Source organism: Balaenoptera borealis, assembly GCF_965194805.1.
Source record: "Balaenoptera borealis genome assembly, chromosome: X".
NCBI lineage: Eukaryota > Metazoa > Chordata > Mammalia > Artiodactyla > Balaenopteridae > Balaenoptera > Balaenoptera borealis.
Window position 1 is genome coordinate 62209698 of NC_138881.1, and position 15458 is coordinate 62225155.

Below are 15458 nucleotides of genomic sequence, written 5' to 3' on the forward strand. Positions count from 1 at the left end.
GTTTGTGTATCTTTTCGAATTAGAGTTTTCTCTGGATATATGCCCAGCAGTGGGATTGCAGGATCATATGGTAGTTCTATTTTTAGTTTTTTAATGAACCTCCATACTGTTCTCCATAATGGGTGCACTAGTTTACACTCCTACCAACAGTGTAGGAGGGTTCTTTTTTCTCCACACCCTCTTCAGCATTTATTATTTGTAGACTTTTTATTGATGGCCATTCTGACTGGTGTGAGGTGATACCTATGAGCAATAGTGTTAATCCCATTCTCTTAAGGACGGTTCTTGGAATTGTGCTAGTCATAGATTCAGCACTGCTCAAGATGGAGCAGCTTATGTCATGGCTGCAATCTGGCCATCATGCAGTTAGCTTTTTTCCTCTGGTGGCAGTTATAGTATCTGTAAAACAACTCAGAAATATGCATCAGATACTGAATCTGTGACTTTATTGTCCTAACCATTAACTGCTTGAGTCTGCTCTTTTGTGACTCACGGAGGGCTGGGAGATTTCAGCTTTTCTACAAACAAGAGGCAGGGAACATGGAGGGGGCCTTTGTACTTGGAAGGGGGGCCCACAGGGTTCCAAAGGCAGGTGTGGTTGCTTCAAGCCTGATTGAAATTTGGGCCAGGTAGTCTCAATGGACTGCTGAGCTGTTGTAACTGCATATTCATAACCTTGGCTGCTTTTTCCTTTTCTCTTTTCTGTAAGGTTTTGGAGAGTTTGTCAGCAATAGTGACAAGTGTATTAGTATGCATAGTAGCCCAATCAAGTTCATATCTTTTTACCAGTCATGCCAATTCACCTATTCCTTCTAGGAAAATATAATTTAATATTGGATCATTCTGATGGTTCAGGAAACTCTTTGGGTCAGTGCCAGAGTGGTATTTGACTATATTTTCAAATCTTTTGAAATAATCAAAAAAAGTCTCTTCTGGCTTTTGTTTGCATTGATGGATTTTTGCCCAATCTGTTTTCTTTGGAAAGATCTTTGGAATAGCTTAATAAAGGTTGTGGGCAATTTCTCTACATTTCTGGCAATCTGCAGCCTTGTTTAAGAAAATCTTCCATAGGTGTCTTCTAATCTATCTCCTGGAGCCATTCTTTTGCTTTATTTTCAGAGACTAGTAATTGTACAAGCTGGTACAAGGCTTAATATCCAGGCTCGTAAGTTGTTACTGTAAGGTCAAATTATTTAGCAAAACCCAAAGGATCCTGTAAAGGATCTGGAAAATCCTTAGTTAAGTTCTTAAGTTCTGTCTTAGTCCAAGGGGTATAGGTAAGAGCAAGCTCCCCTCTACTTGTGGGTTTCTCCTTAAAGGGAGCAGCTGTTATTTTAGAGCTGTCTTTATCCTTTCCCTTAGACTCCATAAGTTCTTTCTTTGAAATTGAAGGTAGAAGAGCAGGAAGGTCAGGATAGGGAAGCACAAAAAGAAGAGGATATGAAGAAGCTGAAGGAGGAGGAAAGAGGGGGATAATAAGCAATGGTTTCTGAGGTCTTTTCTAATTAAGCCACTGTTTCTAATAATTTTCAGTTTGTCTCTTGCAATGAAGCCACTTTATCATTCTCTTGCTTTGAGGCTTCCAGATACCAATTAAAATATGCCTTCCATTCTGGCTGTTTGATCTTATAGCTGGATATTTTTCTAATTGAGCCTGCAAGTAAACCAACTTAGTTTTAAATCAAAAGTGCCCCATTTTGGCCATCTCAGGCACAAATTATATTTGGTCAGACCTTACCATTTAGTTAAATACTTGCAAGTGTCAGTTCCATAGATGTTATACATAAACCCAGCTGGGTTTCCCATAGGTGGCTGTTCGTCTGGGAGCTGTTTGGCCTTTGAGGCACAATTTCCCTTTATTGATTTGGTAGCCTAATTCAGATATGAGATATGATCTGAACAACTTTCTGAGGATGGTGTGTTCGATTGGATGGGTGCTGCTTCTGAGTCTAGCTCCTCAAGGAATTACCCTTGGGTCAGTTCAACTCTTTTATGTGTCTTGGTTTCTCCCTCTTACAGTCTAAAACTGCCATGGGTGCTCTGATCACTAGGTGATCAGCCTCTGTCACATTTCCCAGAAGAGCAGTATTTACTTAATGGTTGTAGTGGGGCTCCCTTAGGGACCACTACACATCACAAGGATTAATCCTCAAACACTTCTGCTAGGTTCTTAGCCACCCGAGGATGCCTTGTGGCTGGAAGGAGCAAAAGTCCCTTGTGCCTTGGAGCTGAATAATTCAGTCTCTCATTTCACTAGCAAATGGTTTGTTCAGGCCATATATCAACTTGTTTTTTCTAAAGTTAAGCCAAATTTAACAAAAACCAGCCACCTATGGTTCCCTGGACCTCCTGCCCAGATCCCCCTACGTCCCTGCCTAGGAAAATGCACCAATGCCCCTTAAGACTCCAAGTCTTAAGTAAAAACAGCTCAAATAAAATTTTTAGGATCGTCACTCAAACAATGAGCTCCAACTATTAGGAGAACTCAAGGAGTCAAGATGGCAGAATAGGAGGATGTGGAATTCACCTTTCCTCACAAGTACATCAAGAGTACAAACAATCTACGAATGGAACAATTCTCACAGAGCACTTGCTGTACACTAGTAGAAGACCTTGGACACATAAAATGACAAGAAAAATCCCCACACAACTGGGTAGGGTGAAAGAAAGAAAAAAGAAAAGAAGAAACGGGAAGGAACCAGCACTGCTGGCAGGGAGCTAAAGGTGAGGATAGGTTCCCACATGCAGAAAGCCCCCCAAGGTGGGAAAATCAGTTGGGCCAGAAAGGGACCTTTGGGGGATCAGAGTGGAATGCAACAACCAGTCTGTGGAAGGCAGGACAAAGTAAGAACTGCATGCATGATCCATGCCACAGCCCTGCACACCTGAGTTGTGTGTCTCCTGGTGTGGAGAGGGGCTGGGTGCTGGAAAGTGGGATTTGGAGAGTGGATCCAGGGAGAGGACAGCTGTTGGCTGTGAAGAGACAGCCTGAAGGGACAGGAGTAAAGAGCTCCACAACCGGGAAAGTTTGCAGAAGAAACCCAGAACACTATAGAAGCAAGGCGTCATTGTTGAGTGGCATGCCAGGTGTGGGGCCGCCATTGCAACCACCTTCACCACCCATTGGCTCCTGCCTCCATGGGCACTGGGAGGGGCACCCATCTGAGCAGGCTTAACCACCCTTCAAGCCAAAGCTTCCTCCACCCACACAGGCTCTGGGGTCCTGAGCACCACCACCGCCAAAGCCTCCTTTGACTGCACAGGCCCCAGCGGGCCCATACGTGCCACCCATGCCAAAGCCTCCTTGGGAATCAGGCCTGGGCTCCTCAGCCTGAGACAGGAGTCTGCCAGTGCTGGTGGGGGCTGAGTGCTAAAGCTTGGGGTTAGGAGAGCGGATTTGGGGAGAGGACCGCTCTTGGCTGTGTGGAGACAACCTAAGGGGATGGGAGTGAGGGACTCCAGCAGCTGGGAATGCTCCTAGAGGAAGGGTGGTCTGCCTTGGAAAGGAGGCACCATTGTCGTGTGGTGTGCAAGGGGTGGAGCCACAGTCACAGACTCTCTTCCAACATGCCAGCCCCTGCCTCCATGGGCACTGAGAGGGACTCCTGCCAGAGCAAGCACAACCCAGTCTGTTGCAACTTCTTGCTGGTCTCTGCCACTGCAGGCACTTCACACACGCCCCAGTTGCGACTGCCTTATCCCTCCCCAGCCTGAGTAAGTGTGCCCCAGTCAGCCGCTGCTTTTGTCCCCTCTTGCCTGGGTGGGAGTCAGAGGCCTGAGGGTGCCCTACACACAGAGGTGGGGCCAAAACCAAAGCTGAGCCCCAGGGGATGTGTGACAAAGGAAGAGGAATGGAAATCTCTCCATGCAGCTGCACAAGCCATGGATTAAATCCCCGCAATCAGCTTGGTAAACCCTGCATGTGTGGACTATCTGAATGAACAAGGAGTGCTCCCACAACTGAGACCAGTCTAGCTTTAGCAGCTGTGGACTTTGGGGGCAAGTACATGTGGGAGTTGGCCCCAGGAAAACATTGTTGTTACTATTAAATTTTTCTGTTGCATTTTGTTCTGTTGCTGGTTCTTTAATTTATTGTTTCTTTTCTTTTTAAAAAAATTTTAATGTATTTTTTATTTTTCCATTTTTACTTTACTGTTTGTTGTTTTGTATTTTTTATTGTTTTTCTTTTTGTTCTTTTGTTTTGTTTGGAAGTTTTTTTGATCGTTTTTTTGTTTGTTTTATGTTTTCTTTGCTTTTTTTTCAGTTTGCTTCCTGTTTTTGTTTTTTTTGTTGTTTTTAGTAGTCTCGTTTTTATTGTTTGTTTTCATTTTGGGGTTCTTTTGTTTGTTTCATTGTTCTCTTGTTTTTTGTTTTCTTTGTATTTTTATGTTTTTCTCTGTTTCTTTGTTTTTGATTTTGTGTTTTTGGTTTTGATTTTATCGTTTGTCTTGGGTTTTGTTTGTTTTATTTTTTTATGTTGTTGTTGATGTTTCTTTCTGTTTCTGCTATTTGTCTTGGGTTTTGTTTGTCTCTATTCTTTTTTTAAATTTTTAAAAACTTTTATTTATTTATTTATTTATTTATTTTGGTTTCATCGGGACTTAGTTGCAGCAGGCGGGCTCCTTAGTTGTGGCTCATGGGCTCCTTAGTTGCAGCTCGCCTGCTCCTTAGTTGTGGCAGGTAGGCTCCTTAGTTGCAGCTAACGGGCTCCTTTAGTTGCAGCTCGGTGGCTCCTTAGTTGTGACATGTGAACTCTTAGTTGCAGCATGCATGCGGGGTCTAGTGCGCTGACCAGGGATCGAACTGAGGCCCTCCTGCATTGGGAGCTTGGAGTCTTAACCACTGTGCCACCAGGGAAGTCCCCTGTCTATTTGCTTTTCCTTTTTTTTTCCTTCTTTTTTGGCCATACCTCACAGCTTGCAAGGTCTTGGATCCCAGGCCAGGGATCAGGTCTGAGCATCTGGGATGGGAGTGCCGAGCCCAGGATGCTGGAACACCAGAGAATTCCCAGCCCCAGGGAATATTAATCAGCGTGAGGTCTCCTGGAGGTCTCCATCTCAACACCAAGACCCTGCCCAACCCAACTGCCTACAGGCTCCAGGCTCCAGTGCTGGACATCTCATGCCAAACAACCAGCAAGGCAGTAACACAGTCCCACCCATCAGCACACAGGCTGCCTAAAGTCATACTAAGCTCACAGACAACCCAAAACACACCCCCTGACATGGCACTGCCCATCAGGGGGACAAGACTCAGCTCCACCCACCAGAGCACAGGCACCAGTCCCTCCCACCAGGAAGCTTACAAAAGACCCTGGACTAACTTCACTCACCATGGGGTAGACACTAGAAGCAAGAGGAGCTACGACCCTGCAGCCTGCAGAAAGGAGACCACCAACACAATAAGTTAGACAAAATGAGATGACAAATATGTTTCAGATGAAGGAGTAAGTTAAAAACCCACAAGACCAAATAAATGAAGAGGAAGTAGGAAATATACCTGAAAAAGAATTCAGAGTAATGATAGAATAGGTGATCAAAGATCTCGGAAATAGAATGGAGGCATGGAATGAGAAGGTACAAGAAATGTTTAACAAGGAACTAGAAGAACTAAAGAACAAACAAACAGTGATGAACAACACAATACCAGAAATGAAAATACACTAGAAGGAATCAATAGCAGAATAAGTGAGACAGAAGCACAGATAAGTGAGCTGGAAGATAGAATGGTGGAAATAACTGCCATCGAGCAGAGTAAAGAAAAAAGAATGAAAAGAAATGAGGACAGTCTCACAGAACTCTGGGACAACATTAAATGCAACAACATTTGAATTATAGGGGTCCCAGAAAAAGAACAGAAAGAGAAAGGGTCTGAGAAAATATTTGAAGAGATTATAGTTGAAAACTTCCCTAACATGGGAAAGGAAATAATCAGTCAAGTACAGAAAGTGCAAAGAGTCCCATACAGGATAAACCCAAGGAGAAACATGCCACAGCACATATTAATCAAACTAACAAAAATTAAATACAAAGAAAAAATATTAAAAGCAGCAAGGGAAACAGCAACAAATAACATACAAGGGAATCCCCACAAGGTTATCATGTGATTTTTCAGCAGAAACTCTGCAGGCCAAAAGGGAGTGGCATGATATATTTAAAGTGATGAAAGGGAAAAACCTACAATCAAGATTACTCTACCCAGCAAGGATCTCATTCAGATTTGACAGAGAAATCAAAAGCTTCACAGGCAAGCAAAAGCTAAGGGAATTCAGCAGCACCAAACCAGCTTTACAACAAATGCTAAAGGAACTTCCCTAGGCAGAAAACACAAGACAAGAAAAAGACCTGCAAAAACAAATCCAAAACAATTAACAAAATGGCAATAGCAACATACATATCGATAATTAACTTAAATGTAAATGGATTAAATGCTACAACCAAAAGATACAGACTGGCTGAATGGATATAAAAACAAGACCCCTATATATACTGTATACAAGAGACCCACTTCAGACCTAGGGACACATACAGACTGAAAGTGAGGGGATGGAAAAAGATATTCCATGCAAATGGAAATCAGAAGAAAGCTGGAGTAGCTATACTCATATCAGATAAAATAGACGTGAAAATAAAGAATGTTACAAGAGACAAACTGTCACTTTTTGCAGATGACATGGTACTATACATAGAGAATCCTAAAGATGCCTCCAGAAAACTACTAGAGCTAATCAATGAATCTCGTAAAGTTGCAGGTTACAAAATGAATACGCAGAAGTCTCTTGCATTCCTATACACTAACAATGAAAGATTAGAATGAGGAATTAAGGAAACAATCCCATTCACTATTGCAACAAAAAGAATAAAATACCTAGGAATAAACCTTCCTAAGGAGGCAAAAGACCCGCAAGCAGAAAACTGTAAGATATTATCAAAAGAAATCAAAGATGAGACAAACAGATGGAGAGATATACCATGTTCTTGGATTGGAAGAATCAGTATTTTCAAAATGACTATACTACCCAAAGCAATCTACAGATTCAATGCAAACCTATCAAATTACCAATGGCATTTTTCACAGAATTAGAACAGAAAAATTGACAATTTGGACAGAAACACAAAAGACCCTGAATAGCCAAAGCAATCTTGAGGAAGAAAAATGGAGCTGGAGAAATCTGGTGCCCTGACTTCAGACTATACTACAAAGTTACAGTCATCAAAACAGTATGGTACTGGCACAAAAATAGAAATATAGATCAACAGAACAGGATAGAAAGTCCAGAGATAAACCCATGCACCTACGGTCACCTAACTATGACAAAGGAGGCCAGAATATACAATGGAGAAAACACAGTCTCTTCAATAAATGGTGCTGGGAAAATTGGACAGCTACATGGAAACGAGTGAAACTATGACACTCTCTAACACAATCCACAAAAAATAAAATAAAATAAAACCTCCAAATGGATTAAAGACGTAAATGTAAGGCTGGATACTATAAAATTCTTAGACGAAAACATAGACAGAACACTCTCTGACATAAATCGCAGCAAGATCTTTTTAGGTCCACCTCCTAGAGTAATGAAGATAAAAACAAAAAGAAACATATTTGATCTAATTAAATTTAGAAGCTTCTGCACAACAAAGGAAACCATAAAGAAAATGAAAAGACAACCCTCAGAATGGGTGAAAATATTTGCAAATGAAGCAACTGACAAAGAATTAATCTCCAAAATACACAAGCAGCTCATGTAGCTCAATATCAGAAAAACAAACAACCCAATCCAAAAATGGGCAGAAGACCTAAATAGACATTTCTCCAAAGAAGATATACAGATTGCCAACAAACACATGAAAGAATGCTCAACATCATTAATCATTAGGGAAATGCAAATCAAAACTACAATGAGATATCGTCTCACACCAGTCAGAATGGCCATTATCAAAAATTTGGCAAACAATAAATACTGGAGAGGGTGTGGAGAAAAGTGAATCCTCCTACACTGTTTGTGGGAACGTAAATTGCTGTCACCACTATGGAGAACAGTATGGAGGTTCCTTAAAACACTGAAAATAGAATTACCATATGATCCTGCAATACCACTCCTGGGCATATATCAGAAGAAAACTATAATTCAAAAAGATACATGCACCCCAATGTTCATTGCAGCACTATTTACAATAGCCAGGGCATGGAAGCAGCTTAAGTGTCCATCGACAGATGAATGGATAAAGAAGATGTGGGACATATATACAATGGAATATTACTCAGCCACAAAAAAGAACAAAATAATGCCATTTTCAGCAACATGTATGGACATAGAAATTGTCATACAGTGTGAAGTAAGTCAGATAGAGAAATACAAATATACGATATCGCTTATATGTGGAATCTAAAAAAATGGTACAAATGAACTTATTTACAAAACAGAAATAGGGTCACTGATGTAGAAAAAAAGCTTATGGTTACCAGGGGGGAAATGGGGGGAGGCATAAATTGGGAGATTGGGATTGACATATACACACTGCTATATACAAAATAGATAACTAATAAGGACCTACTGTATAGCACAGGGAACTCTAGTCAATACTCTTTATTTGCCTATATGGAAAAATAATCTAAAAAAGAGTGGATATATGTATATGTATAACCTATTCATTTCGTTGCACACCTGAAAGTAACACAACATTGTAAACCAACTATACTCCAATAAAACAAAAGAAATGCAACAGATTTCTGTATATTAATCTTGTATCCTGTTACCTTGCTTAATTTATTTACTTGGTCTAGTATTTTTTGTGTGGAGTCCTTAGGATTCTCAATATAGAGTATCATGTCATCTGCAAGTAATGACAGTTTTACCTCTTCCCTTCCAATTTGGATACCTTTTACTTCTTTTTCTTTCCTGATTTAATTTCATCATTGACCTGTTGGTTTTTTAGTACCATCTTGTTTAGTCTTCATGTGTTCATTCTTTTCCCGGTTTTCTTTCTGTGGCTGATTTCTAGTTTCACACCGTTGTGATCACAAAGGATCCTTGGAATAACTTCTATCCTCTTAATTTTGTCAAGGCTTGTTTTGTGACCCAGTAAGTGGTGTATCCTAGAGAACGTTCCATGCGTGCTTGAAAAGAATGTGTATTAGGGTTTTTTTTTGGATGTAGTGTCATGTAGATATCAATGAAGTCCAGCTGGTCTATTGTGTTACCTTATTGATTTTCTGGCTGGGTGAACTGTCCATTGATGTCACTGGGGTGTTAAAGTTTCCTAATGTTTTTTTAAAATTTGTTTATTTATTTTATTTTTGGCTGCATTGGGTCTACGTTGCTGCACATGGGCTTTCTCTAGTTGCAGTGAGTACTCTTCATTGTGGTGCATGGGCTTCTCATCATGGTGGCTTGTCTTGTTGCAGAGCACAGGCTCTAGGCACGTGGCTTCAGCAGTTGTGGCTTGCGGGCTCTAGAGTGCAGGCTCAGTAGTTGTGGTACACAGGTTTAGTTGCTCTGTGGCATGTGAGATCTTCCTAGACCAGGGCTCTAACCCATGTTTCCTGCGTTGGCAGGCGGATTTTTAACCACTGCACCACCAGGGAAGCCCCTCCTACTGTTATTTTATTCCTGTTAACTTCTCCCTTTATATCTGTTAGTATTTGTTTTATATATTTATGTCTCCTGTCTGTATTGGGTGAATATATGTTAATGTGTATGATATCCTCTTCTTGTATTGATCCCTTTATTGTGATATAATGTCCTTTTTGTCTTTCTTTATGGCCTTTGTTTTAAAGTCTATTTTTTCTGATATTTTTATTGGTACCCCTGCGTTTTTGTCATATCCATTTGCATGAGTTATTTTTCCATCCTCTCACTTTCAATCTGTGTGTGTCTTTTGCCCTGAAGTGAGTCTCTTGGGCAGCATATTGCGCGTTCTTGTTTTTAATCCAATCTGCCACCCTATGTCTTTTGATCAGAGCATTTAGTCCATTGATATTTAAAGTTATCATTGATAGGTATGTAATTATTGCCATTTTAAACCTTGTTTTCCAGTTGTTTTGTAGTTCTTCTTTGTTAATTTCTACTTCTTTTTGTTTTTCCTGCTGTGGTTTGATGGTTTTCTTTTTTAGTATGCCTGAGTTCCTTTCTTTTTGGTTTAAGTGAATCTATTGAATGCTTTTGATTTGTGGTAACCCTGGGTTTCAAGTATGTGACCCAAAACTATATCTACTTGCTTTAAACTCATAGTCATATAAGATCAAACATATTCAAAATGATCTACACTTTTATATGCACCTCACCCAAGATTTTGTGATTTTGATGTCCTGGTTTACATTTTCATGCTTATCCTTTTGCTGTTCATTATAGTTTTTATTGAAATATATTGTAGTTTTTTAATTGAAATGTAGTTGATTTATGATGTTCTGTTAATTTCTGCTGTGCAGAAAAGTGATTCACGTATATATATACATACATATATATTATATACATTATTTTTAAATATTTTTTTCCATTATGGTTTCTCATAGGATATTGAATATAGTTCCCTGTGCAAGGGAACAACAAGTAGGACCTTGTTGTTTATCCATTCTACATATAATAGTCTGCATCTGCTATCCCCAAATTCCCACTCCATCCTTTTCCCACTCCCTTTCCCCCTTTGCCACCACAAGTCTATTCTCTATGTCTGTGAGTCTGTTTCTGTTACACAACAGTTCACTTATGTCGTATTTTAGATTCCACATATGAGTGATATCATATGGTATTTGTCTTTCTCTTTCTGGCTTACTTCACTTAGTATGATAATCTATATAGTTCCATCCACGTTGCTGCAAATGGCATTATTATTTCATTCTTTTCTATGGCCAAGTAATATTCCATTATATATGTATCACATCTTTTTATCCATTCATCTGTTGATGGACATGTCTTGGCTATTGTGAATAGTGCTGCTATGAACATAGGGATGCATGTATTTTTTTGAATTATATTTTTGTCCTGATATATGCCCAGGAGTGGGATTGCTGGATCATATGGCAGCTCTATTTTTAGTTTTTTGAGGAACCTCTGTACTGTTTTCCATAGTGGCTGCACTAACTTACATTCCCACCAACAGAGTAGGAGTGTTCCCTTTTCTCTACATCCTCTCCAGCATTTGTCATTTGTAAACTTCTTAATGATGGCCATTTTGACGTGTGTGAGGTGGTACATCACTGTAGTTTTGATTTGCATTTCTCTAATAATTAGTGATGTTGAGCATCTTTTCATGTGCCTGTTGGCCATCTGTATGTCTTCTTTTGAGAAATGTCTGTTTAGGTCTTCTACCCATTTTTCTATTGGGTTATTTGGTTTTTTTGTTCTTGTTCAGTTATGTGAGCCGTTTGTATGTTTTGGAAATTAAGCCCTTGTTGCTCACATCATTATCAAATATTTTCTCCCATTTCATAGGTTTTCTTTTTGTTTTGTTTGTTGTTTCCTTTGCTGTGCAAAAACTTGTGAGTTTGATTAGGTCCCAATTGTGTAGTTTTGCTTTTATTTCTATTGCTTCAGGATACTGACCTAAGAAAACACTGGTACAATTTATGTCAGAAAATGTTTTGCCTATGTTCTCCTCTAGGAGTTTTATGGTGTAATGTCTTACGTTTAAGTCTTTAAGCCCTTTTGAGTTTATTTTTGTGTATGGTGAGAGGGTGTGTTCTAATTTCATTGATTTACATGCAGCTGTCCAACTTTCCCAACACCACTTGATGAAGAGACTGTCTTGTTCCCATAGTATATTCTTGCCTCCTTCTGACGTGGTATGTAATTATTTTTATGTGTTTTGGGATTCAGTTTGCTACTATTTTGTTGAGAATTTTTGCATCTATCTTCATGATATATATTGCCCTGTAATTTTCTTTTTTGGTGGTATCTTTGTCTGGTTTTGATATCAGGGTGATGGTGGCCTCATAGAATGTCTTTGGGAGTGTTCCCTCCTCTTCAATCTTTTGGAAGACTTTGAGAAGGATCAGTATAATCTCTACTTTATATGTTTGGTAGAATTCACTTTTGAAGCCATCTGGTCCTGGCCTTTTGCTTGTAGAGAATTACTTAAATTACAGTTTCTATTTCAGTTCTAGTGATTGGTCTGTTAAAATTATCTATTTCTTCTTGATTCAGTTTTGGTGGGTTTTATGTTTCTAGAAACTTATCCATTTCACCTAGGTTGGCGAATTTGTTGGCAAATAGTTCTTCATAATAATATTGTATTATGGTTTTTTGTATTTCTGTGATATCAGTTGTTATTTCTACTTTTTCATTTCTTATTTTCTTTTGGGGATTCTCTCACTTTTTTTCTTGGTGAACCTGGCCAGAGTTTTGTCAATTTTGTTTTTCTTTTCAAAGAACCAGCTCTTGGTTTTATTGATTTTTTTCTATTGCTTTTTAATCTCTATGTTTTCTCTGATCTTCATTATTTCCTTTCTTCTACTGACTTTAGATTTTTTTGTTCTCCTTTTTCTAATACTTTTAGGTGGTGTGTTAGGTTGTTTATTTGAGATTTTTCTTGTTTTATGAGGAAGGCCTGTATCGCTATGAACTTTCTTCTAATAACTGCTTTCGCTGCATCCCATAGATTTTGTTTGTTTATGCTTTCATTGTCATTTGTCTCAAGTTATTTTTTAATTTCCTCTTTGATTTCATCATTCACCCATTGTTTTTTTAGTAGCATGTTGTTTAGTCTCCATGTAATTGTTTTTTTCTCATTTCTTTTTCTGTAGTTAATTTCTAGTTTCATGCCATTGTGGTAAAAAAAAGATGCTTGAGATAACTTCTATACTCTTAAATTTGTGGAGGCTTGTTTTGTGCCCTAGTATGTGGTCAATCCTAGAGAATGTTCCATGTGCACTTGAAAAGAATGTTTATTTTTTTTGATGTAATATCCTGAAAATATCAATTAAGTCTAATGGCTCTATTGTATCATTTAGTATATCTGTTGCCTTATTGATTCTCTGTCTGGAAGATCTGTCCATTGATGAGGGTGGAGTGTTAAAGTCTCCTACTATTATTGTATTCCTGTCAATTTCTCCCTTTATGTCTGTTAGTATTTGTTTTATGTATGTGGGTGCTCCTATATTAGGTGTATATATATTTTGACGAGTGTAAAATCCTCTTCTTGTATTGATCCATTTATCATTGTATAGTGTCCTTTTTTATCTTTCTCTATGGGCTTTGTTTAAAGTCTATTTTGTCTGATATGAGCATCGTGACCCCTGCTTTCTTGTCATTTCCCTTTGCATGAAATATCTTTTTCCATCCCCTCACTTTCAATCTATGTGTGTCCTTTGCTCTAAGTGGGTCTCTTGTAGGTGGCATATCACAGGCTCTTGTTTTTTTTATCCAATCTGCCATTCTGTGTCTTTTGATTGGAGCATTGGAGTCCATTGACGTTTAAGGTAATTATTGATAAATAAGTATTTATTGACATTTTAAACCTTGGTTTTCCATTGATTTTCTATTTCTTCTTTGTTCCTTTCTTTTTCTTTTTGTTTTTCCTTTTGTTGTTTGATGATTTCCTTTTATCTTATTTATTTATTTGTTTGTTTATTAAATGGTAGCCTACTCTTTTTTAAATTATTTATTTAAATAATTAAATTTATTTATTTATTTTTGACTGCATTGGGTCTTTGTTGCTGCACATGGGCTTTCTCTAGTTGTGGTGAGCAGGGGCTACTCTTCATTGTGGTGCTTGGGCTTCTCGTTGCAGTGGCTTCTCGTTGTGGAGCATGGGCTCTAGGCACACAGGCTTCAGTAGTTGTGGCACGTGGGCTCAGTAGTTGTGGCTCGTGGGCTTAGTTGCTCCACAGCACGTGAGATCTTCCTGGACTAGCGCTTGAACCCGTGTCCCCTACATTGGCAGGCGGATTCTTAACCACTGCGCCACCAGGGAAATCCTCCTTTTATTTAATGCTTGTGTTTTCTTTCTGGTTTTTGTGAATCTATGATATCTTTTTGACTTGTGGTTACCCTATTTTTCATGTATGTTAACCCCTTCCTATATCTACTTGCTTTAGACTGATAGTTGTATAGGCTCAAACATATTCTAGGAAAAAAATCTATTTTCTTACTCTCCTCCCCCACATTTTATGATTTTGATGTCCTCTTATACATCTTCATGTTTATCCTTTTGCTGTTTTTTGTGGTTATTATCACTTTCACAAAATTTTTAAAAAAAATTTTTCCCTTTTTAATCTGTATACTGGCTTATTTAAGTGATTTACTTTCCAATTGTTATTTTCTCTTTTCTATAGCTTCTTGCTTCTTTTCAATTTAGAGAAAACTTCAATATTTCTTTTAGGATAGGTTTAGTATTGCTGTATTCTTTTAGTCTTTGCTTGCCTGAGAAATTCTTTATCTCTCCTCCTATTCTAAATGATAATCTTGCTGGGTAGAATATCTTAGGTTGTAGATTTTTCCCTTTCAGGACTTTGAATATGTTTTGCCACTCCTTTCTGGCCTGCAATGTTTCTGTATAGAAATCAGCTGATAGCCTAATGGGGGTTACCTTGTAATTCACTCTTTGTTTTTCTCTTGCTGCCTTCAGAATTCTCTCTTTAACTTTTGTCATTTTAATTATAATATGTCTTGGTATAGGTCTGTTTGGGTTCATCTTGTTTGGGACCCTCTGTGCTTCCTGTACCTGGATATCTGTTTCCTTCTTTAGGTTTGGGAAGTTTTCAGACATAATTTCTTCAAATACTTTCTTGATCCCCTTTTCTCTTTCTTTTTCTGGAATCCCTATTATGCATAGATTGGCACACTTTATATTATCTTATCTGTCTCATACTATTTTCATTTGACCTTCTGTCTGCTGTTCTGGTTGGGTGATTTACATTATGCTTTCTTCCATGTCGCTTATTTGTTTTTCTGCATTGTTTATTCTGCTATTCATTGCCTTTAGCTCAACTTTCATCTCAGCAAATGAATTTTCTAATTTTTCTTGGTTCCGTTTTATAGTTTCTAGTTACTTTTTACAGTAATCTGACTTTCTGTTGCTTGCTTAGTTCCTTCAGTATTTTCATTATCTCCTATTTGAATTTGGTGTCTATTAGATTGAAGAGGTCTCTTTCATTGTTTGTTCTTTCAGGGGAATTCTCTTGGTCTTTTAACTGGGAGTGGTTGTTCTGCTTGTTTATTTTCCTTATATTTCTCTTACTCTGTGAATTTAGGATAAATGATTATGTACTGTGGTCTTTTTTTTTCTTTAATTAATTAATTAATTAATTTATCTTTGGCTGTGTTGGGTCCTCGCCTCTGTGCAAGGGCCTTCTCCAGCTGCGGAGAGCGGGGGCCACTCTTCATCGCGGTGCGCGGGCCTCTCACCGTCGCGGCCCCTCCCGCTGTGGAGCACAGGCTCCAGATGCGCAGGCTCAGCAGCCGTGGCCCACGGGCCCGACCGCTCCGCGGCATGTGGGATCCTCCCAGACCAGGTCAC

The 15458-nt window shown here is 38.8% G+C and overlaps 1 protein-coding gene and 1 long non-coding RNA gene across 2 annotated transcripts in view; one reads left to right on the plus strand and one right to left on the minus strand.

The window, feature by feature from the left end:
• The window catches only part of CHIC1 (cysteine rich hydrophobic domain 1), a 436141-nt gene that overhangs the window by 341768 nt on the left and 78915 nt on the right, over positions 1 to 15458 (plus strand). The window contains exon 7 of the mRNA XM_082377544.1: positions 1 to 12899. The gene's annotated coding sequence lies outside the window, so the exon portion shown is untranslated. The remainder of the gene's footprint in view (positions 12900 to 15458) is intronic.
• Positions 12082 to 15458, minus strand: part of LOC309620809 — a 16471-nt gene continuing 13094 nt past the window's right edge. Inside the window, exon 2 of the long non-coding RNA XR_014239656.1 lies at positions 12082 to 15225. This is a non-coding gene — a long non-coding RNA (uncharacterized lncRNA). The remainder of the gene's footprint in view (positions 15226 to 15458) is intronic.